This window comes from Scyliorhinus torazame, chromosome 12, assembly GCF_047496885.1.
Source record: "Scyliorhinus torazame isolate Kashiwa2021f chromosome 12, sScyTor2.1, whole genome shotgun sequence".
Lineage (NCBI taxonomy): Eukaryota > Metazoa > Chordata > Chondrichthyes > Carcharhiniformes > Scyliorhinidae > Scyliorhinus > Scyliorhinus torazame.
The window spans coordinates 203,854,651-203,880,684 of record NC_092718.1 but is presented as its reverse complement, the minus strand read 5'-3'; the positions used below and the strand labels follow the sequence as shown (position 1 = coordinate 203,880,684).

Genomic DNA, 26,034 nt, shown 5'->3' with positions numbered 1-26,034 from the left:
CCTGGAGGGGCAGTTAAGAGTCAACCATTTAGGCCAGATCAGATAAGAACGGCAGATTTCCTTCCCTAAATGACATTAGTGAACCAGATGGGTTTTTATGACAATTGAGAACGATTTCATGGTCATGACTCAAATTTTAATTCCAGATTTTTATTGAATTCAAAATTCACCATCTGCAGATTTGAACCCCGGAGCAGTACTCTGGGTCTCGGGATTACTAGTCCAGTGACCATGCCACTACGCCACCACCTCCCCATGTCATTCAGCTTCAATCGCTGTCCACTGGTTCCCAATCCTTCCACCAATGGGAACAGTTTCTCACCATCTACCCTGTTCAGGCCCCTTGTGATCAAACCTCATCTCAATCTTCTCCAAGGAGATCAGCCCCAGTTTTTCCGGCCTGTCCACCTACCTGACATCCCAAAGTAACGTGAATGCTATTCGTCCAACGCCGAGTGTTTCGCACATTTTGTTGGGTCGCATAATCTCAGAGCGCTGCTTTCCGTAATTGGTTTTGTGGCCATGTCCATGTAATTCGGTAAAAGCACAAACAGACTTAACATGATTGAAAAGAGAATTCGCTCCGTACCATAAGAGATCGCTTTGCTCGCCGTGAAGTAAATCTAATTGAAAGCAAATGTCATTATCCTTTGATCCTTGATACTGAAGGGAAATTGGCTGAATATTTTTGAATGCTTCTCATGCGTTGAGAATGGTAAACACATTTAGGTATCAGAAGCTGCAAATCATTGTGTGCCCAACGGGATATGTAACAAGGAAGTAAATCAACTGCATCTTTTACATTGATCATTCACAACAACCAATATCCCTTTGATGTAATTGCCCAATTCACTGACTAATTAGATTCTAAGGATACATTCTGTGTCTAAGCTACCTTTGGTGATGACAGTAATTGTATAAAAATAACCCCCTGCTTTCTGGAATTGCTGAACAGAGGTTATAGAGACACAAGCTATCTCTGTAATCCTGCCTGCCTTTCACAGACACCACGTATTGAACAGTACACGGGATGGCAGCATTGTGGTTCTGCTTCTGGACGAGTAAACTTGAGATGTGGGTGAATGAGTTGGAGTTGTGAGTTCAAAGGCCACCTTGGCTTCGTCAAGGGGAGGTCATGTCTGACAAATCCGTTCGAGTTCTTTGAGGAAGTAACAAGGACGTTAGACAAAGGAGAACCAGTGGACATGATTCATTTAGATTTCCAGAAGGCCTTTGACAAGGTGCCGCATGGGAGACCATTAAGTACGTTAAGAGCCCATGGTGTTAAGGGTAGGATCCTGGCATGGATAGAGGATTGGCTGACTGGCAGAAGGCGGGGTTAAAGGGGTCTTTTTTTAGGATGGCAGCCGGTGACTAGTGGTGTGCCTCGGGGATCGGTGTTGGGACCACAACTTTTCACAATATACATTAATGATCTGAAATGAAAATTGCTTATTGTCACAAGTAGGCTTCAATGAAGTTACTGTGAAAAGCCCCTAGTCGCCACATTCCGGCGCCTGTTCGGGGAGGCTGGTACGGGAATTGAACCGTGCTGCTGGCCTGCCTTGGCCTGCTTTCAAAGCCAGCGATTTAGCCCTGTGCTAAACAGCCCCTAATCTGGAAGAAGGAACTGAAGGCACTGTTGCTAAGTTTGCACTTGATACAAAGATCTGTAGAGGGGCAGGTAGTATTAAGGAAGCAGGTGGGCTGCAGAAGGACTTGGACAGACTAGGAGAGTGCGCAAAGAAGTGGCAGATGGAATACCATGTGGAAAAGTGTGAGGTTATGCACTTTGGAAGGAGAAATGGAGGCTGGCTTGTAATGCAGTTCAATTCCCGTACCAGGTGCCGGAATGTGGCTGAGGTAAACCAGCTCCTGCTCTGATTTGATGCTATGGGCACCAGAGAAAAATGGAGTTTACAGATCTTTTCTAAATGGGAAGATGCTTAGGAAATCAGAAACACAAAGGGACTTGGGAGTTCTTTCTCATGATTCTCTTAAGGTTAGCAGGCAGGTTCAATCGGCAGTTAGGAAGGCAAATGCAATGTTAACATTCATGTCGAGAGGGCTAGAATACAAGACCAGGGATGTACTTCTGAGGCTATATAAGGCCCTGGTCAGACCCCATTTGGAGTATTGTGAGCAGTTTGGGGCCCCATATGTAAGGAAGGATGTGCTGACCTTGGAAAGGATCCAGAGGAGGTTCACAAGAATGATCCCTGGAATGAAGAGCTTCTCTATGAGGAACGGTTGAGGACTCTGGGTCTGTACTCGTTGGAGTTTAGAAGGATGAGGGGGGGATCTTATTGAAACTTACAGGATACCGTGAGGCCTGGATAGAGTGGATGTGGAGAGGATGTTTCCACTTGTAGGAAAAACTAGAAGCAGAGGACACAATCTCAGACTAAAGGGACGATCCTTTAAAACAGAGATGAGGAGGAATTCCTTCAGCCAGAGGATGGTGATTCTGAGGCACTCTTTGCCGCAGAAGGCTGTTGGAGGCCAAATCGCTGAGTGTCTTTAAGACAGAGATCGATAATTCTTTGATCAATAAAGGGATCAGGGGTTATGGGAAGAAGGCAGGAGAATTTGGGATGAGAAAAATATCAGCCATGATTGAGTGGCGGAGCAAACTCGAAGGGCCGAGTGGCCTAATTCTGCTCCTATGTCCTATGGTCTTATGGCGGCTGGGGAAGTGAAATTCAGTTAATTAGTTAAATCTGTGATTAACAGCTCGAACCAGTAATGGTGAGATCCTACGGCGTAATGGGTAGCATTCTTGCCTCTGAGCCGGTAACTCGTGGTTCGAGTCCCACCCCAGGCCTTGATGGCCTAGGAAGTCAAACAGGGGTCAGACAGGTTGAGTGTGTCAACCTGCAAAATCCTCCCAATCGCACCAATAGCTGGCAGCAAGAGTGGGAGAGACTCCTGGTCATGCCAAGCATGCTCGATGCGGAGTGGTGCCCCTCAAGCTGTAAGTCTCTGGTGATGGGCCAGCGACCAGTTCCAGGAAAAACCTCGCTATGGGATCAGATCAAAGTCTGCCTTGTCCACCACTCGGAAGAGAAAAGCAAACAAGAAAACAAACAAACCCGGTAATAATATAATAATAATAATCGCTTATTGTCACAAGTAGGCTTCAATGAAGTTACTGTGAAAAGACCCTCGTCGCCACATTCCGGCACCTGGTACGGGAATTGAACTGCATTACAAGCCAGCTGTTTAACCCACTGAGCTAAACCAGCTCCTGCTCTGATTTGATGCTCTGGGCACCAGAGAAAAATGGAGTTTCCAGATCTTTAAAAAGAGCCACAGGTCCTGAATTACACCCGTTGCTGACAGTGTTCGCCCCAATGTCTCCTCCTTCTTTCTCTGTCTCTGAGTATCCTACTCTCATTCCTTGCCTGTGTTTTTAATCACCCGCTTTGCTACTCTCTTTTACTTTGCTTGTTCCTCGCTGTCGGTTCTCTCCATTTTGCTCTCTGTGCCTGTCTCACTCTTGATCTGTGTTTCTTGTCCTCTGTGCTTCTGTTTATATTTTGTGTTTCTCTTTCTCTGTTTCCCTGTCCTTTCTATACTTTTTGTCATCTCTTTTCCAAATTGTCTCTCTTGCCTTGTCTTTGATTCCTTCTCTCATCCTTCTCCCTACATAGGAACTTAGGAACATAGGAATTAGGAGCAGAAGTAGGCAATTCAGCCCTTCAATCAGATCATGGCTGATCTCCTCCTGGTCTCCAATCCAGCCCCTTGCCTGTTCCCCATATCCCTTTAACCCGTTTTTTAAAAATCAGAAATATATCTATCTCCTTATTGAAACCATCTAATGATTCAAACTCCACCGCACTATGGGGCAGGGAGTTCCACAAATTCACCACTCTGCGAGAAGTAGTTCCTCCTCATCTCAGTTTTCAACCTACCGCCTCTCAACCTATATCTGTGACCTCTCGTTCTATGTTTCTCCCTGTCAGTACTTTTCCCCCGAACCTCCGCTCCCTCTTTCTTTCTCCGTGTTTCGTTTTCTCTTCTTGTCTCCGGTTTTCTCAGTTTGTGTTTCTCTATATCTCCCCTTTTGCGCTTCACTCTTCTGCCTGTCGCTGTCTTTCTCCTGCTGCTGCCTGTGCTCCTCCCTCTCAATTATGCTCACTCTTCCTCTCACTATTTCTCTCACTCTCTCCTTTCTGCCACCCGATCTTTCTCTCACAGTCTCAGAAAGTCTGTCCCTCTCTTTCTTTTTCACTTTTGCCCCTGTATGCGCTTTTGCCTTGCCCGCTTTGCTTCTCTCTTTTCCTGCCACTTCGTTGCCTTTGCTCCTTCCTTTATCCCCCCCCCATCCCCAACATCTTAATTTCTGCAAAATTCATTGCCGCCTCTTTTATGTTTGAGGTGTTGCAAAATTCACATGCAATTTATGTGACCAAGCCACTATAATTCCAACCATTTTCAGGTGTCCAGAAGCTACTTTTCCTGGTAATTACTTTCCAGGTGATTTGCTGTCACAAAAAAGCCCTGATTAATATTGTGTTCATAATTTAATAGCAGTTTGCCAGCTGCCTTTGGAATACCAGATTCAATATTTTGTTAATATTTTCTGGAACATCTTAATTGCTTGTTCAATCAAGGGACGGCCATTTCCAGTCGCTATAGCAGTATCTGAATCTCTGCTATGTTACAACCTTATTATGTAATAGGAGGTGAACCAATTAAGAGTTTGCTTTATAATGCTGATCCGTGTTAGGTTTTGATGAATCAAGTTAAATTAATGTTGTGAAATGTGTACTAATCTGGTGTATTGGCTCTTTGATCGGTATTCGGGTTGAACCTTGTGGCGGTATCGAGAGATACCTGGCGACTCTGAAAGCATACTCAGAATTAAGATTAAGAAAGGCGACCTTATTAACTGCCATATTTATAGCCACAAAAGAGAGCAACACCTCATGGCTGGCTGTGGAACCTTGCTCTGTGCAAACTGGCTGTTGCATTTAGCTACATTGCAGCAGTAGCTGCATTTCAAAATTACTTCAGCAGCTGTGCTCCGTTTTAGGACCTCCTGAGAATGCGAAATGCACGATATAAATGCAAGTCCCCCCCCCCCCCACACACACACACAGACACCTTGATCTGATCTAGTAAATTATGAAGAGGTCTACAAAATTAGACCGGGTGGATAGTCAGTGGCTTTTTCCAAGGCTGGAAGTGTCAATTACAAAGGGGCACAGGTTCAAGGTGAGAGGGGGAAAGTTTAAGGGAGATGTGCGTGGTACGCTTTTCACGCAGAGAGAGGTGAGTGTCTGGAACCCGCTGCCAGAGGATGTGGTGGAAGCAGGTACATTAGCAACATTTAAGAGGCATCTGGATGGATACATGAATAGGGAGGAAATAGAGGGATACGGACTGAGGAAGGCCAGAGGTTTTTTTTTTAGTTGGGGCATCACGATCGACACAGGCTTGAAGGGCCGAAGGGCCTGTTCCTGTGCTGTATTTTTCTTTGTTCTTTGATTCATGTTTGTCAAATTACGGGGGCGGCACGTGGCGCGGTAGGTGGCGCTGCTGCCTGTGGCGCTGGGGACCTGGGTTCGAGTCCCGGCCCTGGGTCGCTGCCCGTGTGGGGTTTTCACATTCTCCCCGTGTCTGCGTTGGTCTCACCCCCCACAGCGCCGGGATGTGCGGGTTGGGTGGATTGGCCACACCAAATTGCCCCCTAATTGGAAAAAGAAATAATTGGGTACTCTACATTAAAAAAATGTTTGTCAAATTACTCAAACGTATTCATTTTCGCCAGAATGTCTTGATCCTGTTAATGAATGTCACCCCTCAGGCAGATATGGAAGGGGTACTTGTAGATCTTTTAGGGTGCTATTAAGCTTTGCCCAATTGTACCCATCAGAGGCATGTACACAACTGGATGTATATCAAAATAAATAGACACTCCTGTCGTTCATCAATCCTGAATGTAGCTTACAACTGGATTGGATTTGCAGGAAGACGAAGATTCTCTGATTTCCATGCCTCTGGTTACAGATACATGAAATGAAATGAAAGGAAAATTGCTTATCGTCACAAGTAGGCTTCAAATGAAGTTACTGTGAAAAGCCCCTAGTCGCCACATTCGGGTGCCTGTCCGGGGAGGCTGGTTCCGGAGACCGCTATAATAGAGGAACCCCCCCACCCCGGAGGTCCACACCCACATGATTCCCCGTCCTGGGGACGGGGGAATCACAGAGGGCCAGAGAATAGGGCGCCGGGCCCGCTAAATGAATGCAAATGGGTCATTCGGATCCATTCGCATGAACTCACACGCTCCTGCTGGCGAGCGGCCGAGGACCTGAATTCCAGTGGCAGCTGGGGTTGGAGCATCGCCCGGCGCCAATCCTGATTCCGCGATTTTCTGCTGCATCGTGGACCCCAGAGAATCCACCCCAAGGTTTTTACAGTTGGCAGTGCTTCAATTTGGGCCGCTCAGAATTTTCTGATGCCATCAAGCCGACAGACATCCCCACTAAACTGCAGTCAGGGAGTGTGGAGGGGTATTGGGTAACGAGCTAATATGCTACAGCGGCAGGCTGATACGCGAGTACACTTGGCAGATTTTATCACGCCATCCAAGGATGTGTTTTTTGTTCCTACTGTGTCACAAGACGTCTTGACACTTGGCGCCATTTCAAACGTGAATCAAGCCGCACAGAAGGAGGCCATTTGACCCATCGTTCCAGTGAAAGAACTATCCAATTCTTCCCCGCCTCCTGCTCTTTCTCCGTGGCCCAGCAAGTCTTTCCTTTTCAGGAATACATCCATCGCCCATTTGGAAGTTACCCTTAAATCTATTTCCATCACCATTTCAGCCCGCGCATTCCGGATCGTAACAACTCGCTCTATTATAGAGTAAATCCTCCTTATATTGTGTCCAGTTCTTTTGCCAATCAGTGTCATCTGACTGGTGGCTATTTTGTTGCATTTTGACACTGTTCAGTGCACACACCCTTACCCTGCTGATTTACTGCCCTTCCTTTCCTGCTCTAGTGATGAGGTGTCGCAACTGTAAGCCTCCCATCCTGGGTTTCTCGATTTTTAAAAATGTGTTTGTTCACAGGATGGGAGCGTGGCTAGGCCCGCATTTATCGGCCATCCCTAACTATCCTTGAGAAGGTGGTGATGAGTCGTCTTCCTGAATCGCTGCAGTCCATGTGGTGTAGGTACACCCACCCACAGTGCTGTTGGGAGGGAGTTCGGGGATTTTGAAGGAATGGCGATATATTTCCAAGTCAGGGTGGTGATTGACTTGGAGGGGAACTTGTAGATGGCCGTGTTTCTGTGTATCTGCTGCCCTTGCCCTTCTAGATGGTAGCGGTCGTGGGTTTGGAAGGTGCTGCCTAAGGAGCTTTGGTGAGTTGCTGCAGTGCATCTTGTAGATGGTACACACGGCTGCCACTGTATGTTGGTGGCAGAGGGAGTGAATGTTTGTGGATGGGTTGCCAATCTAGCAGGCTACTTTGTCCTGGATGGTGTTGAGCTTCTTGAGTGTTGTTGGAGCTGCACCCATCCAGGCAAGTCGAGAGATTCCATCACACTCCTGACTTGGTCCTTGTAGATGATGGACAGGCTTTGGGGAGTGAGGAGGTGAGTTATTCGCCACAGGATTCCCAGCTTCCGACCTGCTCTTGTAGCCACAATATTTATATGGCTAGTCCAGTTCAGATTCTGATCAATCTTAACCCCCAGAATGTTGATAGTGGGGGATTCAGCGATGGCAATGCCATTGAATCTCAACAGACGATGTTTAGATTTTCTCTTGTTGGAGATGGTCATTACCTGGCATTTGCTTGCTATGAACGTTACTTGCCACTTGTCAGCTCTAGCCTGGATAATATCCGGGTCTTGTTGCATATGGGCATGGGCTATTTCAGTGTAAAAAAATACCATTGACTGATTCTGCTCATCAGTGTAGTTTGCATGCTTTCCACTTGCCCCTGCGCAAGTTTTTTTGCCTCTTGATCACGTTAGAGGCAGCATTTTAAAATGTTTCCTGCAACATCAAAGGCGCGGTGAGTTATTACATTTTCCACTTGATAGTGACTCGGTCACACTGCGTGAAGACATTCAGCTGAGTAAATGCCAGGTCAGGAAGCAGAAATCGTAGTTACAATGCTTCTTTAATTGGACCAGAGAGAGAGAGTAACTACCATAGGAACAGCAGAGAAAAATGACAAAGTTACAGAGCCTGAATTGCTACTCGACCAGCCCCCGATATAACAGGAGCTCGTCTAATGTCCATTGGATTGCAAAGCAGCTCAACCAGGCCACATTATCCCTCCAGCGGCCTCTATTTTCATTTGTGTTAACAAATTCAATTATGCGGCATCGCAAGCCCTTCCAGAATTCATTTTTTTCTCATTAGTTTCCATGGCAACCCAGCCAAACCGATTGTAGAGGGATTTCAATGTAGAGGGAATTATTGCAGTGCTGCAGAACGAGAAGGGCTTGCAGCTGGGTTTTGAGGAAGCGAGGCTCGCTCACGTTTCTCGATTTACAAAGATCCCCCCCCCCCAGCCACCATTGGGAGGAGAGAAGAGATGAAACTCCCGCTGATGTTCGTCGCTGTCTCCTAAAATTTCTGCCTGCCTCTAGGCAGGTCTGTCCTGTGTGTTACTTGCCGCTCTTTTTGCCATTCTGTTTCTGGACGAGTGTGGCGGTGAGGGTGAGAGGGGTGTGGGCAGTCGTTGTGATCTTGCAGGCGAGACAGGCAATGCTCTGTCAGACAGAAGAGGCCAGAGAAGTTCCGGTAAGTTCTCGTTACCCTTTATATGGGAATTGCATTTCCTTTGGTACCTGGTGAAATTATCCTGATATCGGTCTGTAGAAAATAAGCATGGGGAAGGCATTCATTAAACAGAGAGCCCCCGCTACTCTGATTTACCCAACACAGAGCATATATGTGTCTGTAGAATTATATTTAAAACATTCATACTCAACCTGGTGGATTTCTTTTCTTGTGCTTTTCAATGTCTATGATATCAGGATTTGATTGTGTGCTTTCTTATTGGGAGCTTTTAACCTGGCTTGATACCCACAATAAATTAGCGGACAAAGTGTCATAGAAATGTGATCAGGCAGTGTCCGCCATGGCTCAGGTAGCACTCCAGAGATGTCACAACCTAGGCTGACACCCTGCACTGTTGGGGGCGTGGTCTTTGGGAGGAGGCATTACACCGAGCCCCCCCTCCCACTGCCTGTTTTCTCGGCGGTGAGGCACAATCAATTTGGCTGGAGACGAAGTTGAATTCAAACTGAGGCTTTATTAGTATCGCAAGTGTGGCCTCCTACAGCAGCTGACGAAATGGCTGCGAGCTGGAGGCCACGCATATTTATAACCCGGCTCCTGGGCGGAGCTAGCATGCAGGGGCCCAGGTGAACCTGTAGTGCAGGTTCTACCGTACAACCCTTAATATAGGAACCCAGTGGTTTACCACAGATGGGAAGTTAAAAGATCCTATGGCACCGGGGGGGAGGGGAGGAGGTCTCTACCGGTGCCCTGGCCTATACCGACCTCTCAGTCAGCATCGCTGTGCACCGATTGGCTGTCATGCTTGCTACACTGCTGCCGTGACTGCTCTTCCGAAGCACTTTGATTGACAGCAAAGAGCTTTGAGACATCCGGTTACGAAAGGGCTATTTAAATGCGTGCATGGCAACATGATGGTAATGCTACTGGACAGGGTGACTCGGAGGCCTAGCAGGGGCTGGTTTAGCTCAGTGGGCTAGACAGCTGCTTTGTGATGCAGAACAAGGCCAGCAGCGCGGGTTCAATTCCCGTACCGGCTGAGAATTCTCCCTCTGTGTACCCGGACAGGCGCCGGAGTGTGGCGACTGGGGGCTTTCCACAGTAACTTCATTGCAGTGTTAATGTAAGCCTACTTGTGACAATAAAAAATTATTGTTATTAATGATCTGACGACATGAGCCCGTGTCTCGCAGGGGTGGCAGCTGGGAAATGTAAAATCCAGTGAATTAAATAAATCTGGAATGGAAACTCAACGTTGGTGATGCCCACCATGAAGCAACTGGATTGCCACAAAGATCCACCTAATTCACTGCCTTCTTTACCCAGTTCGGCCTGTGTGTGTGCGTGTGTGACGGCCCCCACATCAATGTGGTTGACTGAACTGCCATATGAAAAAGGTCTAGCAAGCCATTCAGATCTATTGAATAGGTGAGTTCTCGCGTGTTACTTAGGGGTTGGCAATAAACGCTGACCTTGTCAGCCACGCCCTGATAGAGGTCTACAAAATTATGAGGGGCATAGACAGGGTGGATAGTCAGAGACTTTTCCCCAGGGTAGAGGGGTCAATTACTAGGGGGCATAGGTTTAAGGTGAGAGGGGCAAGGTTTAGAGTAGATGTACGAGGCAAGTTTTTTACGCAGAGGGTAGTGGGTGCCTGGAACTCGCTACCGGAGGAGGTGGTGGAAGCAGGGACGATAGTGACATTTAAGGGGCATCTTGACAAATACATGAATAGGATGGAAATAGAGGGATACGGACCCTGGAAGTGTAGAAGATTGTAGTTTAGTCGGGCAGCATGGTCGGCACGGGCTTGGAGGGCCGAAGGGCCTGTTCCTGTGCTGTACTTTTCTTTGTTCTTTGACGCCCACATACACGAAAGGAATAAAAAACATTCCTCCATTGTAAGAGCCCCCATGCTAATATGGTGGAAGGAGGTAGATGGGTTTCCAGGGGGGATTCTTTGATCAGGAAGCTCCAGGCACAGGACAGCATCTTCCAGGAGCGCTCAACAAACATATCAGCTCCTTATTCCCTTTCATAGGAGAGGCACTCAGAATACCTAATTAGTTATTGGGACAGATTTGGAGAGCTGGAACCTTTGGAAAAGTGTAAACTTTCAAGGTGACATGATTAAGGTCTTAAAAATAAACCAAGGATTTTATCATGTCCGTGTTGATAGGTTGTTTGACCTCAGTAGGGCGGTGGCAGGGGGCGAGGGGGAACGGGGGAAGACAGTGTAGTAGTGGCCATGTCACTGGACTGGCAATGCAGAGGCCCAGGCTAATGTTCTGGAGACAGGTTCCAAACTGACCAATGCGTCCGGTGTAAATCAAACTCATTTATATATATTTTTTAAAATCTGGAATATAAAACCAGTCTCAGTAAAGACGACCATAAAACTATCATCAAGTGTTGTAAAGATCCCATCTGGTTCACCACTGTCCTTTAGGGAAGGAAATCTGCCGTCCGTACCCGATCTGGCCTACCTGTGACTCTGGACCCACAGCAATGTGGTTGACTCTTAGCTGTCCTCCGACATGGCCTAAAAGCCACTCAGTTCAAAGGTCATTCAGGATGTGCAACAAAGGCTGGCCTTGCCAACGATGCCCACATCCCTTGAAGGAGTCAAAAATATTCGGGAGGGAGCAGGGGACATATAAACAGGTTACAAAAGCAGCAAACCGGATTAGATGCTGAGAAATATACTGATCAGAGAGTTAGTTAGTTGCCAGCACATGCAGTGAGTGCACATTTGCTGAAAATATTCAGCAGGTGTCTGGATAAGTTCCCATGAGCAGTAAGCATCCCGACCAGTGTCCTCTGGAGTCAGCAAGATTGTCGTTTCACTTGGGATATATGGGGCTGGATTCTCTGATTTTGAGGCCATGTCCCCACTCCGGCGAGGGAACGGTGGCATTGTACGACAGGAAAAATGGCGTAAAACGGCCACCGATCCTCCGTTTGGTTGGGGGCGAGCATCAAGGCCGCGTACAGCACCCGGCTCTCGCTGCCAATGCTCCGCGGCCGCGCTTGCGCTCGACGGCGGCCTGCAGCGGCCGCGCCGTGCAACATGGCACTGGCTGCTCGCGCACCCGGCCTGCCAAATTGTGCCCCCCCCCCTTTGGCTGGCTCGCGTGCCCCGGACCATCCCCCATAGTGCCCCCAGCCCCTGGCAAAGCCCCCCCTGCACGCAGATCGCCCCCCCCCCGACTGTGGCGCCGCTGGACTGAGTCCGCAGCCGCCACGCCGAGTTCCCGACGGATGAGACCATGAGAGACCCGCGCCGTGGGAAACTCGGACGGTCGAGGGCGGAGCATCGGGGGGTGAGGGGAGGGGGGGCCCCTCGGGCAACGTCCTGAGGCCGTCGATACGTCGTATGGCCTACTCTCTGAGTATGCCGCTTTGGAGGGGACGGAGCATCGCAAAATATTTTTCCTAGATTGGCCATAGTCTGATTTTGCACCTTCAGGAAATTGTGTTACAGTAGGGCGTTTAAGTTGGGGGACCCAGGGGAGGTGTAGCTGGGGAGAATGGGGGGAGTTAGGACGATGGTGTCTATAAATTAGACCATTCCAGAACTAGACTGGCTCAGCTGACCAGCTTGCCTCTTCCGTTCCTATATGTTCATTCATGTACACAAAGTTCTACAATGCAAGGGCTCCTGATGAATGTTGATGAAGCACCTACTAGCCGCCCTCTAACTGGAGGGAGGCCTATTGAAACTTGCAATTCAGTCCCATGGAATGGGCTTGTATGAGAGTGTGTGCCAAATAGACATCCATCTTAGGACGTGCCCACGAGCATTTTTCGAGGCGAGCAGTGCAATGGCAGGTACCGTGGGCTGGATATTTGGTCCACTTTGGAACTGGGGTCGCAGAGTGGGAGCTAAACATAACCCCACTGGACAGTGTGTTGGTTCCCTGGCTCTATTTCAGCTCCATGCAGCCTGGAGGGAGGCCTTGCAGCCCGGGAAGCTAGTCCCCAGGCCAAAGGCCTGCCTGAGCTCTCCCCAGCTCGGGTTGCACAATTTACTTTTTTCAGAGAAAACATTGGAGGGTAGATGCCTCCATCTTGCCATACCTGCTACCTACCCTCCATCATCAAGCACCTGACACCCACCCACCATCTTGAAACACCTGCTACCTACCCTCCATCTTGAAACACCTGCTACCCACCCTCCATCTTGAAGCACCTGCTACTTACCCTCCAACTTCAAGGACATTCTACTTATCCTCCATCTTCAAGGACTTGCTACCTATCCTCCATCTTCAAGGACCTTCTACCTACCCTCCATCTTCAAGGACCTTCTACCTACCCTCCATCTTCAAGGACCTTCTACCTACCTTCCATCTTCAGGAACCTTCTGCCTATCCTCCATCTTCAAGGACCTGCCACCTACCTTCTAACATCAGCTTAGCTGGTCATTTATTATGTCCTTGCTGCCTGTGGGATCTTGCTGTGCGTAAGTCGACATGCTCCCCTACAAACCCTGGATTGACAGGCTGCATCTCTTTTCTCTTGAAAAAAAGAAAGTTGAGGCCTGACTGAAGAGAGGTCTTTAAAATTCTGAAGGTTTTTGGGAGTGAGGATTCAGAAATAATGTTTCCGCTGACGGGGAGGAGGGTAACCGGAGACCATGAATACAAGACAATCATTGAGAAATCATGCAGGGAATTCAGAAGAAACTTCTTTACTCAAAGGGTGATGAGAATGTGGGGCCCACTACAACCGGGAGTGGTTGAAATGGATTGTACAGATGTATTTGAAGAGAAGCTAGACAAACATATGGGGAGGAATTAAATAGAGGGCTCTGCTGATGGATTTAAGTGAGGAAAGATTTGGCTGGAGGATAAAATCTGACTTGTGGACCATGGAAGAGTCCACACCGAGTGGTTTAAATGAAACAGAGTTTTATTACGAATACCGGGCTGTATAAAACCTTGGTTAGGCCGCATTTGGAGTTTTGCGTGCAGCTCTGGTCACCACATTATCACAGTACGAAGTCTTACAACACCAGGTTAAAGTCCAACAGGTTTGTTTCGATGTCACTAGCTTTCGGAGCGCAGCTCCTTCCTCAGGTGAATGAAGAGGTCTGTTCCAGAAACATATATATATAGACAGATTTGAAGATGCCAGACAATGCTTGGAATACGAGCATTAGCAGGTGATTAAATCTTTACAAATCCAGAGATGGGGTAACCCCAGGTTAAAGAGGTGTGAATTGTGTCAAGCCAGGACAGTTGGTAGGATTTCGCAGGCCAGATGGTGGGGGATGAATGTACTGCGACATGAATCCCAGGTCCCGGTTGAGGCCACACTCATGTGTGTGGAACTTGGCTATAAGTTTCTGCTCGGCGATTCTGCGTTGTCGCGCGTCCTGAAGGCCGCCTTGGAGAACCCTTACCCGGAGATCAGAGGCTGAATGCCCTTGACTGCTGAAGTGTTCTGTCCTGGCTTGACACAATTCACACCTCTTTAACCTGGGGTTACCCCATCTCTGGATCTGTAAAGATTTAATCACCTGCTAATGCTCGTATTCCAAGCATTGTCTGGCATCTTCGAATCTGTCTATATATATATATGTTTCTGGAACATACCTCTTCATTCGCCTGAGGAAGGAGCAGCGCTCCGAAAGTTAGTGACATCGAAACAAACCTGTTGGACTTTAACCTGGTGTTGTAAGACTTATTACTGTGCTCACCCCAGTCCAATGCCGACATCTCCACATCATGACCACATTATCAGAAAGACGTGGAAGCACTGGGGATAGTGCAAAGAAGGTGCCCCAGGATGTTGCCTGATCTCGAGGGTGTTGGCAATGAGGAGAGGTTGAATAAACTAGGATTGTTTTCACTGGAAAGACGGAGGCTGAGGGGAGTCCTGGTAGAGGTCTACAAAATTATGAGAGGCATAGACAGGGTGGATAGTCAGAGGCTTTTTCCAAGGGTGCAAGTCTCAACTACAAGGGGGCACAGGTTCAAGGTGAGAGGGGGAAAGTTTAAGGGAGATGTGCGGGGTAAACTTTTCACGCAGAGAGTGGTGGGTGCCTGGAACGCGCTGCCAGAGGATGTGGTGGAAGCAGGCACATTAACAACATTTAAGAGGCATCTGGATGGATACACGAATAGTGAGGAAATAGAGGGATACGGACCGAGTTAGGGCATCATGATCAGCACAGGCTTGAAGGGCCGAAGGGTCTGTTCCTATACTGTACTTTTCTTTGATCTTTGAACTATTATTTACACAACATGAAAGTTCCCGGCCGGGTCTCACCCCGTCGCTACCAAAATCGGCTGACCTTACACAAAAGATAATCACACATGGCTTAGAGTTCCCCACCCCATTAACAGGGTACCTCATATTCGGTGAGGGTAACAGGGATTCTAATTGTTACCACCCCATAACCCCCGTGCTGGTTATGGCACTGACATTTTTAAACTCTTTAGATATTCACTACCAGAGGGAATGCGATTCCACGTATTAAATTGTGTATTTTCTGGGCCAGAGAGGTTGATGGAGTCTCATTAACAATTATTACCGTGTTTAAAAAAAAGGTACTTCCTGAAACTTACAGAGGTTAAGGGGAGTTGCTGTTATTGAAAAACTAATGGAAGTTTCGACCCAATATATTTGCATTCGATACCTTCTGATAAAGCGCTGCTGTTTTAGAATATTTTCAGAATGAAACACAAAGAGAGGAGATTGGGTGTATTTGTTACAACGTTATTTAAACCACTACAAGGTCCCCCTGTGGCGTGCGGTTATGTCCCTACTGTGGCACAATCAATGAGATCGGAACCACTGAAACTGACAGGTTACACCCATGAGGCAGCAGAAAACACAGTACCATTTCCTCTCTCACAAGGAGAACACGCTAGGAATCTCCTCTTCGGGGCACCTCAAGTGAAGTTTCTATTAATTCCAATGTGAGATGAAATTGGTTGTTCTTAATCTGAATCCCATGGGACCATAGCACAAAGTTGGCCCGTTCAGCATTATTTGTCATTATAAATCTAAGAGAGACAACTGCTTCTGTCAAATGGGAAAATATCACATGGGTGCCTCTCTGAGTTTCGGTTATGCAGCTGACAACAGTATTCTCATCCTCCCCTATCGCTGTGACGTCATCCAGCATATAATAATAATAATGATCTTTATTAGCATCACAAATAGGCTTACATTAACACAGCAATGAAGTTACTGTGAAAATGCCCTCGTCGCCACACTCCGGCGCCTGTTCGAAATGAAATGAAATGAAATGTAAATCACTTATTGTCACAAGTAGGCTTCAAATAAAGTTACTGTGAAAAGCCCCTAGTCACCACATTGCGGCGCCTGTTCGGGGAGGCTGGTACGGGAATTGAACCGTGCTGCTGACCTGCCTTGGTCTGCTTTCAAAGCCAGCGATTTAGCCCTGTGCTAAACAGCAGAGGGAGAATTCAGAATGTCCAATTCACCCAACAAGCACGTCTTTCGGGACTTGTGGGAGAAAACCGGAGCACCCGGAGGAAACCCACGCAGACACGGCGAGAACGTGCAGACTCCACACAGACAGTGACCCAAGCTGGGAATCGAACCAGGGACCCTGGGGCTGTGGAGCAACAGTGCTAACCACTGTGCTACCATGACCTTCAAGGCTCTCTGCGTTATTCCAGTTCCCATCCTCTTGTAAATCCCTCATTTTCATCGATGCACCATTGCCGGATGTGGCAGCGTGGCCCCTTTAAGGGGCCATACTTGCGGGCCAGGTGACAGGCCCTCAGCCCATGGGGATGGAGCGTGCGATCGTTAACCTATCAGGGGCGGGATTCTGTGATGCTGAGGCTAAGCGTTGACGCCGTCGGAAATGCCGTCGCGTTTCTCAACGGCGTCCACACGGCCTCAGGATCAGTAATGCTGGCCCCTACAGTGGTTCACGCTGCTCCAGCTGCTGATCCAGGTGTCAAATGGGCGCCGCGGGATCCACGCATGCGCAGTGGCACGGCGCCAATGCGCGAATGCGCAGTGGCTTCCTTCAACCCACCGGTCCCTGTAGTCCTGCGCCATGCTGCGTCGGGGCCGGCGTGTTGAAGGAAGCCACTACGCATGCGCGGATCCCGCGGCGCCCATTTGACGCCGGGATGAGCAGCTGGAGCGGCGTGGACCGCTCCAGTGCCCTGCTGGCCCCATGTCGGGACCAGAATTGCTGATCCTGAGACGGTGTTGACGCCGTTGAGAAGCGCGACAGCATTTCCGACAGCGTCAACATTTAGCCTCAGGATTTGAATCCCGCCCCTGATAGGCTAACGATCGCTCGCTCCATCCACATGGGCGGAAGAAACAAGGCCCCCCCAGCCAGAGAGGCCGGCCCGCCGATCGGTGGGCGCCGATCGGTGGCCCCGATCGCGGGCCAGGCCGCATTGGAGGCCCCCCCCCCCCCCCCCGGGGTCGGAGCCCCCCCTCCCTCCCCACAGGCCGCCCCCGACCCTGCCACGCCGAGGTCCCGCCGCCGGCTGATAGCAGGTGTGGACGGCGGCGGCGGGACTCGACGTTTTTACGATGGCCACTTGGCCCGGATCGGCGGGCCGGCCTTGTAGAGCGGCCCCCGACCGGCGCCGTGCCAACCACGCCGGCACCACGGAATCCCGTGCCGGCGTCGGGGCGGCGTGGCACGATTCGCCGCAGGCACGGGGATTCTCCAGCCCGGCCCCAGGCAGAGAGAATCCCACCCCGGGTGTTTTGGTGTGGATCTGGCTGTCGGGGTTTGTCCAGAGTTAGCCAGGGTGCCGCGAGGCCAAGGCCTGTGTAGTAGTTGTACTGTGCTGACAATGTAGTTCTTCTCAGTTAAATAAATCACGGTTGTGATTAAACAATGCCTCCTCGCTTGACTCGCAATACAACAGCGGTCGTGCCTTCAACGATCTGGGCTTTGGAATTCCCTTTCTAAACTTCCCTTGCATTCCAACCTTTCTCCCCACCATTTAGGCACTCCTTCAAGTCTAAGCGTTTGACCATCATCTCTCCCAAAGCCTCCTTTAGTGCAGCTTAGAATCAACTTTCATTTGATAAAACTCCCGTGAAGCCTAAATACTGCAGATGCTGGCAATCTGAAATAAAAACTAAAAATGCTGGATAGACTCAGCAGGTCTGGCAGGTCTCCAAAACCTAGGACTTGGCTCTCCACTCTGCAACTGGATCCTTGATTTTCTGACCAACAGACCACAATCAGTAAGAATGAACAACAACACCTCCTCCACAATCGTCCTCAACACCGGCGCCCCGCAAGGCTGCGTACTTAGCCCCCTACTCTACTCCCTGAACACACACGACTGCATGGCAAAACTTGGTTCCAACTCCATCTACAAGTTTGCTGACGATACGACCATAGTGGGCCGGATCTCGAATAACGACGAGTCCGAATACAGGAGGGAGATAGAGAACCTAGTGGAGTGGTGTAGTGACAACAATCTCTCCCTCAATGCCAGCAAAACTAAAGAGCTGGTCATTGACTTCAGGAAGTACTGTACACACCCCTGTCAGCATCAAGGGGGCCGAGGTGGAGATGGTTAGCAGTTTCAAATTCGTAGGGGTGCACATCTCCAAAAATCTGTCCTGGTCCACCCACGTCGACGCTACCACCAAGAAAGCACAACAGCGCCCATACTTCCTCAGGAAACTAAGGAAATTCGACATGTCCACATTGACTCTTACCAACTTTTACAGATGCACCATAGAAAGCATCCTATCAAGCTGCATCACAGCCTGGTATGGCAACTGCTCGGCCCAAGACCCAAGAAACTTCAGAGAGTCGTGAACACAGCCCAGTCCATCACACGAACCTGCCTCCCATCCATTGACTCCATCTACACCTCCCGCTGCCTGGGGAAAGCGGGCAGCATAATCAAAGATCCCTCCTACCTGGCTTACTCATTCTTCCAACTTCTTCCATTGGGCAGGAGATACAGAAGTCTGAGAACACGCACAAACCGACTCAAAAACAGCTTCTTCCCCACTGTCACCAGACTCCTAAATGACCCTCTTATGGACTGACCTCATTAAAACTACACCCTGTATGCTTCAGCCGATGCAGTGCTTATGTAGTTACATTGTATATGTTGTGTTGCCCTATTATGTATTTTCTTTTCTTCCCTTTTCTTCCCATGTACTTAATGATCTGTTGAGCTGCTCGCAGAAAAATACTTTTCACTGTACCTCGGTACACGTTGTGGTGTTGGGTGTTCTAACACACAGAAGAGCCAACACAGTTGCATATGGTACAACACTTGTTTATTTAAACTCACTATTTACAACTTGGTCTTTGCACTCTGCACGTGGGGGGCTCCCTGCTTGTGGTGTTTCAACAGCTCTTTCATGCTTCCTTCTCCCCAGACCTACTGACCTCCAGGTGTCGTGCTCGTGCTTTTTATGTGGTTGGTGTTCTTGTCTGTGATTGGTTGTGGTGTTGTGTACTCTGATTTGCCTGTTAGTGTGTCCATCATGATGTGTGTGTTTGAATATCATGACATCCCCCCTTTTTACAAAGATATGTGCCTACGTGGTAATAAATATGATCGTGACGTGAGTGCATCTAAGAGTGTGTGTGTGTCGTGTGCAGCATGTGTCTATGACGGAACTATGTACATGGGGCGATGTCGAGTGCGTCACATGAATCCAGTTGTACCATAACATAACAGAAATTCGAACGAGAGAAGAAGAAAAAAAAATTTTGAACAGTTGTCCAGTCAGACGACATCTGGAACGATAAACAACAACAGGTTATCATGTAAAATTGTCCAACTTATTAAACATATGAACTGTATTATAAGTCCATTCTAATGGGTTTGCGACGAATTCGGGTTGACCGCCTTAAGGGTGGATCAAGAACCACCGGCTGCTGTGCAGGCATGGCCATGGGTGGCGATGGAAAGGGCGTGATGTGCGGCAGCTCCACAAAGTCATCCTCGGAAGCCTGTTGAGGATCTGGCGTGTTGTGTGGCTGTGAACGTGGAAGTCGGCGAAGGGCGCGCCGATTGCGGCGACGCACGGAACCATCCGGCATGCGAACCAGGAACGAGCGGGGAGCCACTTGTCGGAGGACTTCGGCCGGTGCTGACCAGCCACCATACGGTTGATGGACGCGTACTTTGTCTCCGGAGGACAGGGGGGGCAGGTCCGTCGCTCGTGTGTCGTACCGACCTTTCTGGCGATCACGCTGCAGTTGCATGTCCCGAAGAACCGCCTCATGGTCTGTTGTCGGTGCCAGGACGGAAGGTACCGTCGTCCTGAGGGAGCGACCCATTAGTAGCTGCGCTGGCGAGAGGCCCGTGGATAACGGGGCCGATCGATAGGCCAGCAAGGCAAGGTTAAAGTCCGATCCGGCATCAGCCGCCTTGCACAGGAGCCGCTTTGCGATGTGGACACCCTTTTCAGCCTTCCCGTTCGATTGTGGATGCAGAGGGCTGGATGTCACATGAGTGAAACCATATGCTGCGGCAAAGGACGACCATTCACGGCTGGCAAAACAAGGTCCATTGTCTGACATGACAGTCCTTGGAATGCCATGGCGAGCAAACGTTTCCTTGCAGGCCCCAATGACTGCGGACGACGTCAGATCATGGAGAGGCATGACTTCCGGGTAGTTTGAGAAGTAGTCTATAATAACAATGTAATCTCTGCCGAGCGCGTGAAATAGGTCAACACCCACCTTCGCCCAGGGGGACGTCACCATCTCGTGTGGTAGAAGTGTTTCCGGAGGTTGCGCCGGCTGAAACCTCTGACAGGTTGTGCAGTTGAGCACCATGTTGGCTATGTCTTCATTAATACCCGGCCAATATACCGCCGCCCGGGCCCTTCGTCTGCATTTTTCGACACCCAGGTGGCCTTCGTGTAGTTGACGAAGAATCATCTGGCGCACACTGTGTGGAATGACGATCCTATGCGATTTCATAAGGACCCCGTCTATATTGGTGAGATCATCTCGCACATTGTAAAACTGGGGGCACTGCCCTTTTAGCCACCCTTCCGTCATGTGGCGCATCACTCGCTGCAGCAGAGGGTCAGTCGCCGTCTCTGCGCGTATGTGGGCCAGACAAGGATCATCAGCTGGCATATTTGCTGCTGTCAGAGTCACGTGTGCCTCAATTTGACGCACGAACCCCTCCGCATCTGGTGGTGTGCTCACTGCTCGGGAAAGAGTGTCCGCCACTATGAGTTCCTTCCCCGGAGTGTAGATCAGTTCAAAATCGTACCTCCTGAGTTTGAGTAAGATGCGCTGGAGGCGAGGAGTCATGTCGTTCAGGTCTTTGTTAATGATGTTGACCAGGGGGCGGTGGTCAGTTTCGACCGTGAATCGTGGCAGGCCATACACATAGTCGTGGAACTTGTCCAGTCCAGTTAACAAGCCCAGGCATTCTTTTTCGATTTGCGCGTAGCGCTGTTCGGTAGGGGTCATGGCTCGTGAGGCATACGCAACCGGGGCCCATGATGACGTGCTGTCTTTTTGCAGGAGTACCGCTCCAATACCAGATTGGCTGGCGTCTGTTGAGATCTTTGTAGGGCGAGTCGCGTCAAAGAAGGCCAGCACTGGTGCCGTGACCAGTTTGTGCTTGAGCTCCTCCCATTCCTGCTGATGCGACTGGTGCCAGTTGAATTCCGTCGATTTTTTTTACGAGATGGCGCATGTTTGTTGTATGAGAAGCCAGGTTGGGAATGAACTTCCCAAGGAAGTTGACCATGCCCAGGAATCTTAAGACAGCCTTCTTGTCAGCCGGTCGTGGCATGGCTGTGATGGCGCTAACCTTGTCTGCATCGGGACGGACCCCGGACCTTGAGATGTGGTCCCCGAGGAATTTCAGCTCCGTCTGGCCGAAAGCACACTTCGCACGGTTGAGACGCAGGCCATTTTGCCGTATGCGGGTGAAGACACGTCGAAGACGATGCATGTGTTCCTGCGGAGTGGTGGACCAAATGATGATATCGTCCACATATACACGTACCCCTTCGATGCCTTCCATCATCTGCTCCATAATGCGGTGGAATACTTCAGATGCCGAAATGATGCCGAATGGCATCCGGTTGTAGCAGAATCTGCCAAAAGGGGTGTTGAATGTGCATAGTCTTCGGCTGGCCGGGTCCAGTTGGATCTGCCAGAATCCTTTGGACGCATCCAATTTAGTGAATATGTTGGCTCGCGCCATCTCGCTGGTGAGGTCTTCTCGTTTTGGGATGGGATAGTGTTCCCGCATGATGTTGTTGTTCAGATCTTTTGGATCTATACATATACGGAGCTCGCCAGAGGGCTTCTTTACACAGACCATGGAGCTGACCCATGGCGTGGGCTCCGTGACCTTGGATAGGACCCCTTGGTCCTGAAGAATCTGCAGTTGTGCCTTGAGGCGGTCTTTGAGAGGCGCAGGAACCCTGCGAGGTGCGTGAACGACAGGGATGGCGTCCGGTCTGAGTCGAATCTTGTACGTGTGTGGCAATGTCCCCATGCCTTCAAAAACCTCCTGGTTGTGAGCGAGGAGGGAATGGAGATTCGCGTGGAACTCAGCATCCGGGAAGTCGGATATCTCATCTGGAGAGAGAGACATGATGCGCTGTACCAGGTGAAGGACCTTACACGCTTGTGCGCCCAGTAACGAGTCCTTTGATGAGCCCACAACTTCGAAGGGGAGTGTGGCCGTGTACCCCTTGTGAGTCACCTGTAGCTGGCAAGATCCTACGGACGGGATAACGTTCCCGTTATAGTCAACCATCTTAAGCCGGGATGGTGTGATGAGTGGTTTGACCTTCATGGCCTGGACTGCAGAGTAAGCAATCAGGTTGGCGGATGCGCCGGTGTCCAGACGGAAGGCGACGCGCGATCGGTTGACCGTCAGGGTGGCACACCACTCATCGTCTGGATTGATGGCATTGACCTTGTTGACATCAATGACGGCAACTCTGAAGTCATCCTGGTCATCTGCATCACTTAACTGGAAGTCTTGATGCGTGGGCTGGACGGTCCTGACTCGTGTGCGAGGTTGTCGAGGATGCGCCGGATCCATGGGTTGAGCCGCACGACAGCGGGCTGCGTAGTGGCCTATCATGGCACATCTGTTGCACTGTTGGTATTTTGCAGGACATTGCCCTTTTAAGTGTAGACCTCCACACTTGCTGCACGTCATGACGTCACGGCGTTCGTTGCGCCACTGCGCATGCGCAGTGCGATCTTGCGGTGGGCGCGCCTGCGCAGTGCGTCCCTCGTTGTGGCCGTTATTCTTGGCGCGCACCTGCGCGGGAGACCGCGAAAAGCGCGGGAAGCGGCCGCTGTCGTCCGGGCCGTGGGGCGGGAAGAAATCGACGGCCTGGATGCGTTCAACGTCGTGGGCGGCCTGGCTTGCCGATTCGACGGCTGGGGACCCCCTCCGTGCCAACTCGGACGCCTGAAATCGGGCAAAACGGCAGGTCGCATTTTCATGGAGGACACAGGCTTCCACAGCAGACGCTAAGGTGAGGCTCTTTATTTTAAGAAGCTGCTGGCGTAGGCCACTGGAGGCAACGCCAAAAACAATCTGGTCCCTGATCATGGACTCTGTGGTGGTGCCGTAACCGCAGGACTGCGCTAGAATCCGGAGGTGCGTCAAAAAGGGTTGAAAAAGCTCCTCCTTACCTTGCAGGCGTTGCTGAAAGATGTATCTTTCGAAAGTTTCGTTTACTTCAGTTTGAAAGTGCTGGTCCATTTTGAGGATGACCGTGTCATATTTGGCCTGGTTTTCGCCTTCCTCGAACACCAGTGAATTAAAGACATCATTTGGGTGGGGGCCTGCGTAGAAGAGGAGCATTGCAATCTTCGAATCATCCGAGACATTCTGTTTTTCGGTGGCACGGATGTACAGGTCAAATCGCTGCCTGTAGAGCTTCCAGTTGGTGCCTAGGTTCCCCGTGACTTGCATCGGCTGCGGTTTGCCGGTGTGGTCCATGTCCAGAATGGCAGGTTGGTAGGCAGGTATCGATCCACTCCTGTACCATGTGGTGTTGGGTGTTCTAACACACAGAAGAGCCAACACAGTTGCATATGGTACAACACTTGTTTATTTAAACTCACTATTTACAACTTGGTCTTTGCACTCTGCACGTGGGGGGCTCCCTGCTTGTGGTGTTTCAACAGCTCTTTCATGCTTCCTTCTCCCCAGACCTACTGACCTCCAGGTGTCGTGCTCGTGCTTTTTATGTGGTTGGTGTTCTTGTCTGTGATTGGTTGTGGTGTTGTGTACTCTGATTTGCCTGTTAGTGTGTCCATCATGATGTGTGTGTTTGAATATCATGACACACGTGACAATAAACAAATCCAATCCAATCCAATCTGTGGAGGGAGAAATGGAAATTACTTCATTCCCCAGCATGGACATCCCTCCCCCCGAAGGACACTGAAATTAACGCTAAAATGTTTCCTTCTTGTAACTCCCTGACGATAGACATTTCTGCGCTTCTGCAGTTGGCTAACTCCCAGTTTTCCGCCCGTTGGATGGCTGGAAAAAGAAGGACCAGTGAGAACAGAATTGGAACCCCTCCAAGCATCACCGTTCAAATATACTGCAGGCGAGTGAGAAGGGAGCCGTCAATGTTTGACCGCCAACATCCTCTTGCTGTGTGGAATTATGCACCGTCAGCCATTGGGAAATTTGTACTGGGACGGGCAAGGAACTCTAGTTGCCACATCGATGCCCTCAGCCTGCCCTGTCAAACGGGTATAAAGCTGCTTTGATTTGCAGAACCAGGATGCAGGGCCTCATTAGCAATTTTCAACAAGAGATGATGAAGAAGAAAATAAAGACCTGCATTTATATATCACCTTTCACATCCTCAGCATCGGCCAAAGCACTTTTGCACAGTTCTGCCAGCAGGATTTTCTGCTCCCGGTGAAATCGCACTTTTGAACAAAGTGCCCCATAATCCAGGGCTGCCCCTTCCACGGCGAGGCAGTAAAATCCCCCCCACAGTCCCTGTTGTAGTGTAGGAAACATGGCGGACAATTTTAGACCTGCGTTCCCATTCATTTTCATACCACAACAACATCTTTCATTATATGGTGGCACAGTGGTTAGCACTGCTGCCTCACAGTGCCAGTGACCTCGGGTTCAATTCCAGTTTTGGGTGACAGCCTGTGTGTAGTTTGCACTTTCTCCCCGTGTCTGCGTGGGTTTCCTCCGGGCGCTCCGGTTTCCTCCCACAGTCCAAAGATGTGCTGGTTACGTGGATTGGCCGTGCTTAGTTGTCCAAAGATGTAAAGGTTAACGGGGGCTATGGGGATAGGGCGGGGGAGTGGCCCTAGGTGGGGTGCTCTTTCAGAGGGTTGGTGCGGATCGATGGGCTACATGGCCTCCTTCTGCACTTTAGGGGTGCTATGTTGTAGCGAACCTTTGACGTCGTAAAATGTCCCAAAAGACAATTTGACACTGAGTCTCATAAGAAGATATTAGACGACTAAAACATGGACTCGAGACATTGGGCAAGACTTTCCAGCCCACCTTCTCCGGGACCAGACATTCCCAGTCGAGGTCAACGGACCTTCCGCCAGTCCGTCAGAATGTCCGTCCCGCCTGCGGCAATTCCCGTGGCGGGCTGTGTTGGAAGATTTAGGGCGTTAAAGTCTGGTTCTCTCACCACAAACGCTGCCAAACCTCATGAGGTTTTTTTTCCCCAGCATTGTATTTCAGATTCCCAGCATCCGCAGTATTTTGCTCTTGTATCAGGTAGGTTTTAAGGAGTTTATTAAGGGAGTGGCGGGGGGGGGGGGGGGTTAGATGGTGGAGAAGCTGAGAGGTTTAGGGAGGAAATTCCAGAGCTTAGTCGCTGTTTGCCAACAGACCACAGTGTCCTTATTTAGGAATTATCCTTCAGTGCCAAGAACAGCACATCCAAACATTCAGTCCCTGAGATTGGTGGGGGTGCAGGTGGGGAGTGGAGGGAGTTGGAGGAAATCACAAACTGGTACGTGGGGAAATATCGACACGAAAAGGGCTGAGTCACTAGAATTGGTGGGGGGGGGGGATTGTCGGTGTCTTGACAGGGATACAGTTTCCGGGAACATTCCTGTCATCATGAAGGAATCATCCCACCTACTGGGAATAATGCCGGGGAGCTCTGGTGCCATTTCCTTATCAATAACGACGTGCACCTTCAGGGATGTGTTGCAACGTCATTTCAACAACTTGCATTTTCTTAGCACCTCTCCTCGGAACGTAGATCCTCCCTGGCACAGGAGGAGGCTAATTTGCCCGCTCAAAACAAAACCT

General features: G+C 49.8%; 1 protein-coding gene across 6 annotated transcripts in view; it reads left to right on the top strand.

The window, feature by feature from the left end:
- Positions 1 to 26,034, top strand: part of LOC140386893 (rap1 GTPase-activating protein 2-like) — a 618,530-nt gene that overhangs the window by 204,974 nt on the left and 387,522 nt on the right. The window contains exon 1 of one of the 6 annotated variants that reach the window (XM_072469735.1): positions 7,981 to 8,776. The exons of the other annotated variants lie outside the window; for them this stretch is intronic. The gene's annotated coding sequence lies outside the window, so the exon portion shown is untranslated. Of the gene's footprint in view, positions 1 to 7,980; positions 8,777 to 26,034 lie in introns of those variants that run through there. 6 annotated transcript variants of the gene reach the window in all.